The sequence below is a fragment of the Apodemus sylvaticus genome, chromosome 13 (genome assembly GCF_947179515.1).
Source record: "Apodemus sylvaticus chromosome 13, mApoSyl1.1, whole genome shotgun sequence".
Classification (NCBI taxonomy): Eukaryota; Metazoa; Chordata; class Mammalia; order Rodentia; family Muridae; genus Apodemus; species Apodemus sylvaticus.
The window spans coordinates 83553396-83567878 of record NC_067484.1 but is presented as its reverse complement, the minus strand read 5'-3'; positions in this window follow the sequence as shown (position 1 = coordinate 83567878).

The following is a 14483-nucleotide window of genomic DNA, read 5'->3' as shown; positions in this document are numbered from 1 at the left end:
ATCATATAAGTTGCCCAAGAGTCATATGGTTGGTAATGAATGCAGAGATAGTCAACCCAACTGTGACTCAAATCAGCACATTTTCCAAGATCTTACTCAGCCCAGTTTATAGGAACATACGGATAATAATTACTGGTAAATAGCCAATGAGTTGATTTCCCCACATTTTTTCCCTCCAAGATATACCAGCAACACAAAATGTTCTTAACAACACTATAGGTGTAGGAGGAAAATTGTAAGAATACAGTCTTTTCATCAGGTGGGACTCCTGCTAAGGAAGAGATAATGTGGCCATAAAATATCATTGGCAGTTGTACTGGATTTGTAATATACAGAAGCACACTCTAAATGGATCTACAGAAAGATTTTTCAGAAAAGTTCCAATGAGAAGGAAAGATACATTAATTATGGACAGCATTGACTTCCATAGGTTGCAGCTCCAGATTGAGCTAAGGAGAAGCTGACCTGAACACCAGCACTCACCACTCTTGACTTCCAGACTCCAAGCACAATGCGATCACCTCATATTCCTCCCTACATGCTTTCCTTCCCATCACGGCCTGCATCCTTCTCAAACTGTGTGCCAAACTAAATCCTTCCTCTCTTAAGTTGTCATTGCTGTTTTCTTTGCCATAGCAAGAGAATAGTGACTAATATAGAAGAAACAATCAAGTGTTTGCATTGTGTGGATCTAGTCTGGAAAAACATCTAAGAGTTACCAACTACAGAAAAGCTAAGACTCCCTTGAGGTCTGGAATAGTCCAACATGTAAGGACGTCAGACGAAGCAGACCATTCTGCAATATGAATAGTTCTTTGTGCATCCATCAGAGACCCAAGTTCCCGGGAATTCACCCATTACCTTCCATCTTCAGAGACCTCACTCTGACTGCTATATGTTGGTACCATTCAGGGGTTTGTAGATATCAGTGCAATTTCTGTGATATATATACTCCTATATATAGTCAAGACTCCAAAATACCCCTAAATTCTGGACAGATCTCTTACTCTCAAGTTGTAGAATCACCTATGCATCTTTCTAGGCAAGCGTTAAAGAAAGTGTCCTGCATCCACCTGAATATGGACTAAAATTTAGGATGAGGGCTTCAAGGAAATGGCAGAAATGTGGGGAAAGAAGGCAGAAGGTACAAGAATATTTCTTTTAGTCAAAACCTAGGAAAATGCCATCTCCCAGAAAGAGGTGTTTAAACCCAGCACAATATAGTAGGAATTAGAACAAAATAATTCCAGCTGAGGATATAAGATAGCCCCTCTCCATGTCTAAGTCTCTCCTAGACATAGAAAGGGATCAACCTCATCAGGAGCTTTGTCATGCCTGCTGCCCTCCTGGAGACGGATAGAGCACTCCTGAGGAGCATTTAGGAAAGCTTCCTAGTTACAGAATCTACAGTCCAAGCATCTGTGGCACGGATGCTGAGCACGACAGGACAGGACAGAAAACATATCACTTCCATCCAAGACACTACACGTCAGGGAGGGAGCTTCGCAAGTACTCTGAGATGAGTAAGCACAAATGATTTGAGAAAATATTTAAATATCTTAGCCTAATCTTAATCAATTAAATACAGTTATAAAACCATCAGTCAGAATTGGTATTCAAGAGAGCAATAAAACAGCTACACTTGTCATTTAAATGACACACACACACACACACACACACATACATACACTCTTCCTCCATGTGGGTGATGTGTAATATATATCAAATCTAATGTATAATACATTATATATTACATACACAACATATGATGAATACACATCTAATGTAAGTATATATTTATATATATTATATTATATGTAAATATATATTCATATATAATATATAGAATATAAGAATTATATATAATGTGATATACAATATGCAGTATACAATATGCATTGTACATTATACATATATAATATATACAACATTTTATAATAATAAAGGTGAGTAGACATAATTTTCAATATTCATTTTTGTATTGCATTTACTGTCAAGAGATTTTAGTTTATAATTCCAGCAGCATAGTACACCAAAATAACATACTGTGTTAGTCAACATCAGTACTCACTCGGCACACATATTTTTCTAACTCAGAATCATCAAAAGCCAAGTTTCTATATCAGCAAATATATTTCCAGTCATTTTCTCTCACTTGAATCAGAGACTGATTCTAATTATTGTACTTAAAGGTTATAAATTTTACAAAAGGCATCTCCAGTTATTATTTCTAACGAAGCCCCCCGGGGTGCGTCAGCCTAGGCAGCAGCTACTGCCGCTTGTCTTGCTTGCCCTTCAGATGTTCTCTCTGCCAAAACCTGCTACTGCCAAGTTAATTATAATCTAGAATCCCCATTAAGTTTATGCACATGTGTTACATTACAGCCTTTAATGTTTAATCATAACTTTTAATACAAAAATATTTTCATTGCAAAAATACTCTACTTTCCATTAGATTTTAATAAATTAGTTATATAAACCCAATGATTTTCCTGCTTCTCAGAATATATAATGCTGAAACTTTCTAAATAATTGGAAACCCTTTCTACTGCGAACGAACATAGCCTATTCCAGGTTTCAGCCTCAAGACAATTTTTATGACTAAATCATCAGACCCCAAAATAAGATTTAATGATAGAAATGTCATGTGTTTACTATACAGGCAGACCTTTATCTCATTAATTATTCTTGTTAACAATGTGAAGATTCAAAAGCAGTTCCTGATTTTAGTAGGGCACGTACCCTTTTATATCTACTCCTTAAAATGCATTGAACATTTCCACTCCAGGGGCACGAGTCTGGCCTCTGTGGACAATGCACATCTCGGCCATGTACATAAAATGAAAATGAATAGCCCGGTAGTGGTGGCACATGCCTGTAATATCAGCATTTTGGGAAGCAGAGGCAGGCGGATTTCTGAGTTCGAGGCCAGCCTGGTCTACAGAGTGAGTTCCAGGACAACCAGAGCTATACAGAGAAACCCTGTCTCAAAAAAACAAATCCAAAAAAAAAAACAAACAAACAAACAAACAAAAAACCAAAACCAAATGAATAAATTAAAAAAAAAAAGAAGTTTCCTTTCTAAGCCACATGTCTCCTCGTGGTACGTGTGCAAGTAACCTACTTGGGAGGCAGAGGCAGGCAGATTTCTGAGTTCGAGGCCAGCCTGGTCTATAGAGTGAGTTCCAGGACAGCCAAGGACTACACAGAGAAACCCTGTATCGAAAAAAACAAAAAACAAAAAACAAAAAAAAAAAAAAAACAAACAAAAAAAAAACCAAAAAAAAATGCTGGAACAAAAAGAAGCTTCTGAGGCTGGTGGTTTCTTTCAGGAAACTTTTCGTTGAAAAGGGCAAAAAAAGAATATCCTTTAAAACTTGCTATTGAAAGCAAGGGATTGCTCCCTGATTTACAGGCCAGGTGGCTCTGTGTTTGGCAAACGTTCTTTTGTGACGTTTTAAAATTCTATGTTTCTTCAATCCTGTTCCATTGATCCTCCTGCCTGTCACTGTACCAACACCATGCAGTTTTTAACACTATTGCTCGGTAGTATTGCTTGAGGTCAGGCATACTGATTTCCCCAGAATTTCTTTTGTTGTTGAGAATAGTTTTAGCTATCCTGGGTTTTTTGTTATTCCAGATGAATTTGAGAATTGCTCTTTCTAACTCTATGAAGAATTGAGTTGGGATTTTGATGGGTATTGCATTGAATCTGTATATTGCTTTTGGCAAAATGGCCACTTTAACTATGTTGATCCTGCCGATCCATGAGCATGGGAGGTTCTTCCAATTTTTGAGGTCTTCTTCTATTTCCTTCTTCAGAGTCTTGAAGTTCTTGTCATACAGATCTTTCACATGTATGGTAAGAGTCACCCCAAGGTACTTTATACTGTTTGTGGCTATTGTGAAGGGTGTCAGTTCCCTAATTTCTTTCTCAGCCTGCTTATCCTTTGAGTATAGAAAGGCTACTGATTTGCTTGAGTTGATTTTATAACCAGCCACTTTGCTGAAGTTGTTTATCAGCTGTAGGAGTTTTCTAGTGGAGTTTTTTGGGTCACTTAGGTAGACTATCATATCATCTGCAAATAATGATAGTTTGACTTCTTCCTTTCCAATTTGTATCCCTTTGACCTCCTTATGTTGTCTAATTGCCCGAGCTCAATAAGTACCTCAAGTACAATATTGAAGAGATAAGGAGAAAGGGGACAGCCCTGTCTAGTCCCTGATTTTAGTGGGATTGCTTTAAGTTTCTCTCCGTTTAGTTTGATGCTGGCTACTGGTTTGCTGTATATTGCTTTTACTATGTTTAGGTATGGACCTTGAACTCCTGTTCTTTCCAAGACTTTAAGCATGAAAGGATGCTGAATTTTGTCAAATGCTTTTTCAGCATCCAATGAAATGACCATGTGGTTTTTTTCCTTTGAGTTTGTTTATGTAGTAGATTGCATTGATGGATTTCCATATATTGAACCAACCCTGCATCCCTGGAATAAAGCTTACTGGTGAACCCATACACCTATGGCCACTTGATCCTCGACAAAGGGGCTGAAACCATCCAATGAAAAAAAGATAGCCTTTTCAACAAATGGTGCTGGTTCAACTGGAGGTCAGCATACAGAAGAATGGGAATTGATCCATCCTTGTCTCCTTGAACCAAGCTCAACTCCAAATGGATCAAGGACCTCCACATAAAGCCAGACACTCTGAAGCTAATAGAAAAGAAACCGGGGAAGACCCTTGAGGGCATTGGTACAGAGGTAAAGTTCCTGAACAGAACACCAATAGCTCATGCTCTAAGATCAAGAATTGACAAATGGGACCTCATAAAATTACAGTTTCTGTAAGGGAAAGGACACCGTTAAAAGGACAAAACGGCAACCATCAATTTGGGAAGGGATACTCACCAACCCTTCATCAGATAGAGGGCTAATATCCAATATATACAAAGAACTCAAGAAGTTGGACCCCAGAAAACCAAGTAACCCTATTAAAAATGAGGTACAGAGTTAAACAAAGAATTCTCACCTGAAGAACTTTGTATGGCGGAGAAACATCTTAAAAATGCTCAACTTCATTAGTCATCAGGGGAAATGCAAATCAAAACAACCCTGAGATTTCACCTTACACCAGTCAGAATGGCTAAGATTAAAAACTCAGGAGACAGCAGGTGTTGGTGAGGATGTGGAGAAAGAGGAACACTCCTCCACTGCTGGTGGGGTTGCAAATTGTTACAACCACTCTGGAAATCAGTCTGGCTGTTCCTCAGAAAACTGGACACCTCACTTCCAGAAGATCCTGCTATACCACTCCTGGGCATATACCCAGACGATTCCCCAGCATGTAATAAGGATATATGCTCCACTATGTTCATAGCAGCCTTATTTATAATAGCCAGAAGCTGGAAAGAACCCACGTATCCCTCAACAGAAGAGTGGATGCAAAAAAGGTGGTATATCTACACAATGGAGTACTATTCAGCCATTAGAAACAATGAATTCGTGAAATTCTTAGGCAAATGGATGGAGCTGGAGAACATCATACTAAGTGAGGTAACCCAGTCTCAAAAGATCAATCATGGTATGCACTCACTAATAAGTGGGTATTAGCCTGGAAACCTGGAATACCCAAAACATAATCCACACATCAAATGAGATACAAGAAGAACGGAGGAGTGGCCCCTGATTCTGGAAAGACTCAGTGTAGCAGTATAAGGCAAAACCAGAACAGGGAGATGGGAAGGGCTGGGTGGGAGAATAGGGGGAGGGAAGGGGGCTTATGTGACTTTCGGGGAGTGGGGGACCAGAAAAGGGGAAATCATTTGAAAGGTAAATAAAAAATTTATGGAATGAAATAAAAAAAAAGGACAAAAGAAAAAAAACTCTTTGTTTCTCATCTCCATTAACCCACAGCATCATTTAAGAGGGAAAGTGCATCGTAGCAAAACCTCAGTACACTGAGTGAATATTTATCATAGCAAACAATGCTTTAAAATATCTTTATTTGAGACAGGGTGCCAGTGTATATCTTTATTTTCCCTGGAACTTGCTATGTAGATAAACTGGAGTTCACCTCACACCCATCTGCCTGCCTCTGCCTCCTGACACTTGAGAGTAAAGGCATGGGCTGCCACCTCCCACTTTGTTCTACATAGTTTTAATCTACTCATTTACTTATCACATTAATAATCTTTGAGGCTACTTACAATATCATTTTTATATATGAGTAAATGAAAGGTATGCTTTCCTGAAAAACCACTGCCATTAGTAGTAGATAAAGTTGTGGAATCCAGTCAGCCTAATAACAGTCTCTGTTAGCCTACAGACCACCCTTCCGGATGTATGGAAAAACACAAACCTTTAGACTTTATTTATACTCTCAATCTAAATGTTCGTTGGTTCTTATTGTGTCTTGTTTTTAAAATCAACAGAACCTGGACGAACTAGAAGTAAAGTTTACATTTCAGGAAACCTACCAGAAAAGAAGTTTATCATCCAGAGCAGGCAAGTATTAGTGAAGGATATATTTCTCAAATCTCTGAGAGAAGGCCACATGGAAGTCTTGATGAGGGAGGCATTCACTGTCTGAGTAGGCTTTTCTAGAAGATGACCAGCTATTATATCATTTGAATAAATGAATAATTTTTTTTTGTACTGGGGAAGAGTTATAAACACAACATCCCTACCACCAAGGCTAACTGAACTGCTCCTCTTTTGAAGCAGTATTCATGTGAAAGCTTCCCTTTGGGAGTTACTTGGGATTATAATATATTATCTTCTTTGAGAAGTGTGTGTGTGTGTGTGTGTTGGTGTGTCTCTGTGTGTATGTCTGTGTCAGTATGTGTGTGTGTCAGTGTGTGTGTCAGTGTGTGTGCCAGGTGGTCTATGCACTGGTTGCACTTCAGCTGTGTGGCCCACACCTTTTTCCCTCCTACATCTGCTTTCTATCCACCATTACTTTGCAGGCATCTTCTTTCCCACCTGAATCACAGAAAAGACTTTAAAGCAGAAGTGATAATTAAACAAGGTAGCAGGTGCCAGGGCAGTTCTGTAGAAGGATAGCTCCTTAGGATCGATACCTGTGATCGCACTTTCCTCAGTATACACATTAACCCACATGCATACATGTCTGTGCATACACACACATAGAAGCACCACACACACACACACACACACACACATATGCACACATTGCAGTTAGTAAGGTAAAAATTAATAGTTGAATAATTCCATGCATAGCTATAGTCAGACTTAATTTCCCTGATTTAAAGACATGACATTCCTATGAAGGCTTAAAATTATTAATGAAGCCATTAAGCGTTTAAGACAATTCCTTTTAGTTAAAAGTTTAGTAATTATATTTACATTGTTACCATTGATTTGTAGCTGACTGTTAACTCATGAAATTAACTTTTAGGTTTAAAAATAATTTCTTTTATGTAATACGTAGCTTAAAATGAGAAACAATTTTCCCAATGCAATCTGCAGCATAGTTATTTAAGGCAGCATTTCTCTTTAGAACAGGAAGACACATGTAGACCAGAGTCATCTGTTTACTCAATAAATGTTTGTTTAGCTATTTGCCAAATATTTGGATTTCAATGAGCAACCAGAAAGCCCTATTGTGATGGAATTTGTACTGTGGGAAAGAGTTAATCCACACGCAAATAAAGACATAATCTCAAAAACTCAAGAGACAATTCAAAGAGGGCAGGAGACATAGAAAGTTGGGTTGGCTGTGATTTTAAGCATGCCATTAGGAAGGCCTCTTAGGGAAGGTGTTCTTTGGAGGTACAGGAGGGAGCATGGTCATAAGGCTATTTGGGATGGAGTGTGGTCAATTGAGGGAGTTACAAAGATTCAGACCCTGAGGAGAAATAAGGTGAGTCATTCTAGCTCTTGAACGTATTTATTCTATCAGCAGAAGGTAAAATTTTTGGCAAAAACATTGCACCCAAATTTTCTGGGCTTCTGGGGCAGTTAAGTTGATAGGCAGATCATGTAAAATCTTACATCTTTAACATTAGAAAATATGGAGTTATGGAAACCACCATGCAGGTCCTCTAAATGTATAGTTAAGTCTAAACAAGGGTTAAAGCAAAGTGAGCTCTGCTCACTGCCTGAATGGAGCTGTCAAGGGCTCACACAATGAAGAACAACGTGATGAAATAGTAAAATCATAGGACAATCATTGAGGGAGCATTTCAGACACTACGACCCCCAGCAAAAATCAACAAGGAGGTGCAACATCTGCTGGGTGGGAGATGGTTGTATATGGGGTCTTATTATTGCTATTTTAGAGTGGGTTCAGATACCCTCTGAGGAAGCTATGTCACTGTATCTTTCAATCTTAGGGAAATGGTTACATAACTGTCTTCCTTCCATTTTGACTTCTGTCTCCTAAGAATCCTATAACAACTTAAGGCAACTTTGCGTTACACTGATACCATCTTGCTCTGTATTGCTGAAACCAATATGAGGGAGAATGGTAACAAAAGTATATTCTTTTTTTTAAAAAAGATTTATTTATTTTATGTATGTGAGCACAATGTCACTCTTTTCAGACTCACCAGAAAAGGGCATCTCGGAGCCCATTACAGATGGCTGCGAGCCACCATGTCGTTGCTAGGAATTGAACTCAGGACCTCTGGAAGAACACTTAGTGCTCCTTACCGCTGAACCATCTCCCCAGACCCAAAAGGGTATACTTACAGCAGAAAATTGGAGTGCTGGTTCTGGAAAGTCATGCGTGAGTGAAGCATTAGAAAATATAATCAAATAAGCAGACAGGTAACTGAAGCAAGAACTGAAAAGCGTTGGCAGGGCAGTTAGGACCAAGTCACTCAGAGGTAGGATCTTTGGATTTTATTTTAGTTATGAATGGTAATAAGAAAGAGCTGGGAGTTTATGAGCAGGATTAGAAACTCCCCTTCTATGTTAAAAGGAATTTTCTGGCAAGTGTGCACAAAGTAAGATGTAGGGGGTCATGATATAAACAGAACAGAGTAAGTAGTAGCTTACGGGCACACTGTGGCTGAAGTGTCCTGGAGCTGCAGCGAGGGTAGTAAATGCTAAGATACTGAACGAATATTTAAAGAATGGGTAACCAGATTTTCTGAAAGGTTCGTTGTAGGTCCTGAACTCTGACTTTCTCATGACTCTGTCTGCCACATGCCTCTGCCACGGTGTGTTGACTCCAAACACTTCCCAACTTGATAGTGCAGGAGTGGAGGAGACCCCAAAGAAAGGACATAAATCTTTCTCCTGTTTTTCCTTCTATACTTTGCCGTAGTAACAAAAAAATGCATTAGTACAGAAAACATATGAGTGATTGCATCAGATGCTTTAAATACCCGTGTAAAGCAATATTGGACACCTACCATGTGAATGTCAGGTACACCTCTCTGGAAGATTATAACTCCATGGTCACAACAGTGAAATAAAAGAATGTGTTGTGACTAGAATAGGTGGAGAAATGGAACAGACAAACCAACCTTCCTGAGGCATGCTGTGAGCTACAGACTGTGATGGAGGAATGGGTGAGATGAAGGAGAGCATTAGCAACTTGGGAAATATCACAGCATGTTTATGCAGCAATGGAAGTGGCCCATCAGAAAGAAACACTAGAGACAAGAGAGGCAAAGAGTAATGTGAACACCAAGGCAAAGAAAACAACAATATCATCAGCAACAGCAATAGCAACAGCAACAACAGCAGAACAAAGACTAAAGGCCTGTGGTTCTCACAAACTCCTTGTGGATACGGTCCCTCCATTTCTAGGGGATATGACACCCCTGCCTTATTCAGCACTACACATGTGGTACTCTGACATACATGACAACCACCTACTGTAGATCAACAAGAGAGCACTTGCGCAGTATGAATAAAGCCCTAAGTTTAATATTGAACACCAAGGGAAAATAATTGGCAATTCAGAAATAATTTGCTATTGCTAACATAAAACTTTTAGAACAGTTTATGCAAAATACTCAAATAATTATAGCTAGAGTTCTGGATGTTCAACAAATATTTCAGACATGTACCAAATGTCAAGACACGAGCTTTAGTGAATACAGTAGGAAAAGCAAGATAAAAATAATTACCTTCATAGAGTTTAAGTTCTAGGACTTAACTAAGTTAACTTTGCTACTAGAAAAATTACAGATTTCTAGTAGAAAACTAAGAAATTGTGTCTATAAAAAAGTAACAGGGTTTTTTTTGGTATGGAAAAAGAGAAATTGAATCATAAGTAATTTGCACTTGATTAATCAATTAAATATTGGAAGTGTCACTAACATGTTATGTTTAATTGTAAACAATTAGCCTCAACACTAAAAAACCTGAAGATGACATAGAGAAAAAAAAAGAGGCCAGGGAAAAGCACAAGAAGAGGTATATGAAGAGGTGGAGAAGGAGACAGGGAAATGGGAAACTGTGATTTTATTATAATCTCAAAAGTAAAAGAAATGATTAAAAGATATGAAAAAGAGGGACAAGGGAATGACTATGCAGTCAAAAGCTCAGACTGTCCTTGAAGAATACCTGTGCTTGATTCCCACCAAGCACATAGAGTGCTCACACCGCCTGTGACTCAGGATCCTAAGAATCCCGCGACCTCTTTTGGCCTTCACGGGGAAATTATACTCATGTACAGCAGACCAACAGATAGACAGACAGACAGGTAGTGACATACACAGCTAAAAAAAAAAATCTTTAAAAAGTATAGGGACAATGTTGGAATGTTTCTAATGAATATTGCTTTCACACAACTTTAAGAGAAACTCTGGCACAGGGATGAACCCACAGCTTTTCCTGAAAAAAGCCAGAGATTTAAAGTTTCCAAATGTCACAGGCCAGATAGCTTCAGTCCTGTGCCACCTCAGTGCCAAAGCAGCTGTGGAAAATTCAAAAACAAACAGGTGGCTACACGCCAACAGAAGTTCATTTGCAGCAGTAGGCGGTGGGCCAGTGTCGCCTCCGGGTTCAGCTGCCAGAGAAGAATTGATAGGTAAGCAAGAAAGATTTTAAGAGATGACACTAAAGAAATTTTCAAACATAATCTCATTAGTACTCTAGTTAGTATCAGGTTAAATACTTAGCAGGAAATAGTAAAATAAAAAGTGAAAACAAAAATAAAATACCAAAGATCAATGATTTAGAAAATACCCTAAAAGGAAACTGACAGGAGATTGACTCCACCTAGCAGCTTTCTCTCAGCCCAATCACACCAGGAAAAAATGGAATCCCATATGCAAATTACCCGCCTCAAGCTAAATTTGATACCAGCTAATTATTCCAAAAGAGGATAAAATTAAATCAGTTTATAATAAAAAAGGTTAAGACAGCTTACCATTTTTGAATACACTAAAAGCCATAAAGCACAGATTTCAGTACATAATAAAGGAATGAGATAAAAATATACACAGTTGGTTCTCATTATTCACAGTAGTTATGTTCTATTAAGCTGTTGAGAACATTGAATTCATGAATACTGAACCACTCCATCTAGTGGTTCTGTGTGTGTGTGTGTGTGTATAAGTGTGTGTCTGTGTGTGTCAGTTTCTAATCTATATCTATGTTTATAAATATAGAGCCATATAAGTCCTTAAACAAACTTATCCTAACTGGTTCTAACTGGTTCTACTTTTTTTTCCCAACTTGCAAAAGAGAAAATAATGTTCAGAAGTGTCAACAAACTTGACATTCCAAAAAATGTGAACCTAAGCAAGAAATCAGACTGAGCCCACCTGGCTTGGGAGCTGACAATGCCCTGCAGCATAGGGGCTGTCCTTCCTGTCTTTCCAAGGTCCTCCCTGAGTACTGAGAAGGCAGCCAGCTCCTTTGGCCTCAACTGTGAGTGCTTGTGTTACTTGGCTCAAATTTCTCACCATCCTCTGCCTGATGCAAATGACCGTGAAAGTGGAGAGAGTGAATTTTGGAATCCCAGTTACTTTCTAGCAAGTAGGCAAAGTGCTGGAGTTGACATCCTGATAATAATGAGGCTCAACTGTGCAATTATCTGCTTCCTTCAGTATCGGTATATCATGCAATTATTTGAAAGATAAATATTATGCAATACATTTTTGTTATTTTAAAAACATAAACTTTTTCAGAGAGAGAAGTGCAACAGAGGTTCATTGTCCTCAAAATGCTTGTCTGGTATCATTTTAGCTTCTGTATCTCTCTGGGGAATAAATTAGAGATATCGAATTATACAGAATAGTTAACCTAATAGGCCAGAGACTGTTATACTTAGACCCTTGTAAGGTGAGCTCTGGGCCAGGGTCTGGGAATAGCGTTTTAAGAAAGTTCCCACCATTTCATAATTGATAAAAATGACTCGCTGAACCTAAGGATTTGTGCAAACAATGGTTTATGCTGAACACATTATTTTTCCTTCTGCAAGTCTGCAACTTTGGCTCAGGCTAGGCAGAGGGCACTGAATCAAAAAATCAGGGCACTCAGTTTCTAATGAACATCCCTGGTAAACACCATTTCACTTACATACCCATAACTTAAGGCTGCAGAATTAGGAGGTCCACTGGGAGGAGACTTGGCAGTGTGTATCCGACTTCCTCCAGAATGTTCCAGGTTATGGTTTTCCTGAGCTGATTTTCCTTCATGCTTTTCCTACAGTAACCAATAGATGAGAACTACAAAAAGATCTGCATGCTATGTGCCCTGCAAGTCCTCCCTCAGGAAACTGCAACAACCTTGGGTGTTACGGACACCACCACACACAAATGAATTGGTGTACTTTATTCTGTCTTCACCAGAATGCAAGCACTGCCACTTGACACAACATAAATGAACCTGAAGGAACTGAGACTAAGAGATAAGCCCGACATGGAATGAAAACGAATGCATTGCTTCCCATATGTTAAAATGCTGAATGCACAGCAGCAAGGAGTCTGCCAACAGTTCCCAGAGATAGAAATGTTGTTCAAAGGAGCAAATGAGAAGTTATTTATGGGGATAAGTCTAGCAAAATCAAGCTCTGCTACATAAGAGTGAAGGATTTTCCAAGCCATGCTAAATAGTGGCTGAGTGCAGACCTTGGCTGCTGTCACAGCGCACCTGGAAAGGTCTACCTATGCAAGAATTTAGACATGCACCCCCACACAAGCATAACCATCTGAAGCTCCTCTAAATCAGGTATTCTCTGGCCTCTCCTGTGACCTGTCTACGTGAACTTATACCCACACAATGAACATGTGATTAAAAAAATGATCTGCTTACCTGTGGCAACCTTCACTAGATGAAGGTATTTTAAGTTATAAAGTCACATACTTTTTAAAGAATATTCATGAAGAATTTTATGACTTGCATGAATAGAGAGATGTATAATTAGTTGTTAAATTTTTAAAGTCTGCAGAGGAATTGTTTCAAACCCCAATGTGTATCTGCTAAAGAAATTTCTTTCTTACTATAAATAAGTGGACAAAACATATGAGACATGTGAGTATTTTAAATCATTTGAAACAAGCAAAAACAAGATTCTTATTGCTGAGAATTGAGAAAAATACAAGATAAAGAGTGTGTTTTTCTGGTTCTTGGCCTGTGAAACCTTTCTTGACTGTAGTTCTACAGAGCCCAGGAAGAGGGAACAGTGAGATTCACAGGGGAGGAGAGTTTTTCTTCCACCAAGAAGGGTGGAGACACTGGGAAGATTCAGAAAGGGATGTTATTTGCAACTGTCACCAGGCTATGAAGACACAAGAATCATCATTTGGAGTTTATACTCATGATTCCCACACTGTGTGCACTGTAAGCTACCAGCAGAGAACAAGCAGGAAAAAGAGGGCATGGAAATAGAGTCAAGCCTTCTCTGTTGATCCAGGATGACCAGGCCTTACTATCAAAATTCCTACTTCAAGGAATGCCAGTGCAGGACAAAATAACTTCACTGAGTTAATTCTCAGTGAAGGGTAGTGTCATGGGTCTAAAAGAACTGATCAAATGTTAAAGGTGTTCACTACTTTGACAGAAGACCTGAGTTCTGTTCCTAGTATCTACAGCTTACAATTACCTGTAGTAACTCCAGATTCAGATCAGACACCCCTAGGCCTCCTCCAATACTGGCATTCATATGCATGTTTGCACATATACACACACACACATACACACACACACACATCCTAAGAGTAAAAATTAAAAACCTTAAATATGGTATTGATTATGCAGATTGTGTACCCTTTTGAGACAGACTTTTCCTGTGTAGCTCAAGCTGGCCTCTGACCCATGATCCTCTGGCCTCAGATACCTGAGTTCTGGGATTACAGGTCTGGAATACCATATGTGACAACTCTTCATAGTCTGCCACAATACTTTCATCTTTCTTCTACTGCTTTTTACTTTGTTATAAGTAGTCATCTAAACGGTAGTTACATTAATCTTCAATGTTCCTGTTTATGAAATTTCACAAACTATGTCTCCAAAGATGTAATACCCAACCTCTCTCTAGAATGAGGACTCAAAGTATTTCAT